Source organism: Herpailurus yagouaroundi, unplaced genomic scaffold (genome assembly GCF_014898765.1).
Source record: "Herpailurus yagouaroundi ecotype Mexico unplaced genomic scaffold, PumYag 139, whole genome shotgun sequence".
In the NCBI taxonomy this organism is placed as follows: Eukaryota; Metazoa; Chordata; class Mammalia; order Carnivora; family Felidae; genus Herpailurus; species Herpailurus yagouaroundi.
In genome coordinates, this window is record NW_024412394.1 from 38,892,084 (window position 1) to 38,895,535 (window position 3,452).

A 3,452-nucleotide genomic window follows, 5' to 3' on the forward strand; every position below is an offset into this window, starting at 1 on the left:
ATGCAACATGTATTCTGTATACTCAGCATCGATAATGTGGAGGCACATTCATGTTGTTTCATATAGAAATACTACATTTTTTCTCATTGCTGAATAGTGTATTTTTTGTGTGACCTTCTATTTGTTCTGCATTTCTATATGTGTGTGTACATTTGTATACTAAAATAGTATATAAATAATCTATATGTATATGATATAAAATATACTAAATATACATTTTTGTGCTATGTTATTTTATGCATATAATATGCATATAAAAGAAAAATGTGCATGTGGCTCCACAACTGGGGACACTGACAGCTCTATGTGCCCAACCCAACTTCTTTCACGATGTCTACTGTTCACAAAATTCTCTGTGAGCTCAGTCTGGAGGGTGATCACTCCATGCCCCAAGTGCATACGAGTCGGTCAAAGCATACACCAATTTTGATGCTGAGCATGATGCTCTGAACACTGAAATGGCCATCAAGACCAAAAGTGTGGGTGAGGTCACCATTGTCAAGATTTTGACAAACCTCAGTAATGAATGGAGGGAGGATATTGCCTTTGCCCACAAGAGAAGGACCAAAAAGGAATTTGCATCAGCACTGAAGTCAGCCTTGTTCAGCCACCTGGAGACTGTGACTTTTTGGGTCTATTTAAAACACCTGCTCAGTATGATGCTTCTTAGCTGAATGCCTCCCTGAAGGGCCTGGGGACTGATGAAGGCTCCCTCATTGAGATCATCTGCTTGAGGACCAACCAGGAGCTTCAGGAAATTAAAAATCTACAAGGAAATGTACAAGACTCATCTAGAGACCCCATAATTTCTGACACATCTGGCAAAGTCCACAATTGGATGGTTGCCCTCACAAAAGGTAGAAAAGCAGAGGATGGCTCTGTCATTGATTATGAACTGTTTGTCCAAGATGCTCAGATCTCTATGATGCTGGAGTGAAGAGGAAAGGAACTCACGTGCCCAAGTGCATCAGCATCATGACCAACAGGAACGTCACTTCCAGAAAGGATTTGACAGGTACAAGAGCGGCAGCCCTTATGACATGCTGGAGAGCATCAAGAAGGATGTCCAAGGATACCTGGGAAATGCTTTCCAGAACCTGGTCCAGTACATTCAGAACAAGCTCCTGTATTTTGCTGACTGGCTGTATGACTCCATGAAGGGCAAGGGGACTCACAAGAAAGTCCTGATTATTAGAATCACGGTCTCTCACAGTGATGTGGACATGTTGCAAATTAGATCTGAATTCAAGAGAAAGTATGGCTAGTCCCTGTACTGCTGCATCCAACAAGACACGAAGAGTGACTACCAGAAAGCACCTGCTGTACCTGTGTGGTGGGGATGACTAAGGCCCACGAAGGTGTGAGAGTCCAGGGTGGTGCTCCTTCATTTCCAGAAAACAGTTCTAGAAAATAGTTTGTGACTAACAGTCCCTCTGTGGGACTGAGGATGACATTGACATTTCCCCCGCTCCATCCTTCTTTCAGTTAATGGAGCACTGCCTGCCTCTCATACCTAGTCTTTCCTTTTAGCCAAAGAAATGAACACGCCAAAAAGCTGGAAGCAAAATCTATGATGTGAAACACTTTGCCTCCTGTGTACTGTGTCATAAACAGATGAATAAACTGAATTTTACCTTATAAACAAGTAAAAGTAAAATGTGCATGTATACATATAATAAGTATAATATACAATAAAATGCATACAAATATAAGATGTATATAACAATCATTTATTTTAAAATGTTATTGTGTTAATATTCTGACGTTCACATTAAATAAAATACTAGACCAGAATAGTTATGATTGGCCAGTTAAGAGTTAATTACATGCTATGAAAAAATAAAGGAATCAGTGAAATCTGTCTGGGTTTGCTTTCAAGCAAACAATGTAGGGACCAAAGGCAGGCTGCCCCAGGATGGGCTACTTTGGCATGAACACTATATTGAGTTAAAAGTAATCAAAACCCAACAGATGCAGGAAAAACCCTCTTCCTGATCTTCCACTGCCTAAATTTACATTTGTAAGGAGAGCCAGTACCAGGAATAGAGCTGTTAACAGAGACTCCCCTTTACCTAAGAAACTTATTTGCATAACAGGGCAAACTTTGTTTTTTTAAAACATCTCTTTTCACCTTCCTGCTAATGGCCTCCTCCCCTTTATGTCCTCAGATCCTACCCCTGTCCTTAGCTCATATAAGTTTCCTGTTGCCTCATTTCCTTTGGAATTTTATATCTGTGTGAATTCCCCATATGTATGCTACTAAATTTGATTTTCTCCTGTTAATCTGTCTCATGTCAATTTGATTTTAAGTGCAGCTAGCTAGAAGGACCATAGTGCAGAGGAAGGTCTTCCTCCCCAACAATGCTAACTAAATCCTCACTAAATGCTAAAAGCTGCCTAATTCCCTTCTTTTGCAGTAATGAGAATGACAGTCTGAGAGACGAACTTTTGTCCTATTTTCTAATTTTTCATTCCTCTTTTTCACACATACCACATCCAATCCATCAGATATTTTGCCAAGTATACTTTCAAAACATGTCTTGAATATTACTTCTCAATAGGTCCATCACTACAAGCCTAGTCTAAGCCATTAACCAAGAGGATGGAAGAATGTAAGGAAATACAAGGGGGAAAAGTACTACCCCCAAGATGGAAAACACAGGACTCGATCCCACTCCTTAATCTGAAGAGGTCATTGAAGGGGGCTGTTCCAGGACTGAGAGGGATGTTTGATAGGAATTTGATCTTGATTTAGGAATTCAGCCAGTTGGAGGCAGTCACTCTTGAGAAGTAAGAATGAGGAAGAAATATCCTGAACTTACCTTCTACCTCAGTTCTTTGTGCATGCTCCCCATTGGCTGGCCATATGTCAATAGAACCTTTTGATGTGATCCACAGAGGCCATACAGGCATAGAATAAGGTAGAAGATGGTGGAGAGTAAATCCAGAATAAGGCAATGTGTCTCCCAGTGGGACTTTTCAATTCCACTGTTGTTTCCTTTTATTCTATTTTCCACAAAGCAACCAGAGTGATTTCCCTAAAGCCTAAGGGAAATCATGCCATTGGTCCCCTGAAGACCTTTCAATCGTTTCCAGTTTCAAGCAGAGTAAAATCTAAAGTCCATCTAATGGGCTACAAGGCCCTAATGGACCTGGCCCTATCACCACTTCTTTGGCTTTATCTCTAGTTATTCTCCCTCTTGGGCAAGATCCCTCAGTAACATGGCATCTTTTCTGCTTCTCAAACACATTAGGCTCACTCTCAAACCAGCATATCTGTCATTAATATTCTCGCTGGAATCCTTCCCCTTGCCTTCCACATATATTCCTGGTTCTTTACTTTCTTCAGTTCTCTGCACAAATATAAAATTGCTTCTCAACATCACTCTCTAACTGTGCTTTTTAATGTTTATTTTGAGAGAGAGAGACAGAGAGAGACAGAGCATGAGTGG

At 40.5% G+C, this 3,452-nt stretch overlaps 1 pseudogene; it reads left to right on the top strand.

Annotated features, from left to right (window-relative positions):
- The first annotated feature begins 251 nt into the window (after nt 1-251).
- LOC121029142 (annexin A2-like) lies at nt 252-1,347 on the top strand (annotated as a pseudogene).
- The last annotated feature ends 2,105 nt before the right edge of the window (nt 1,348-3,452 follow it).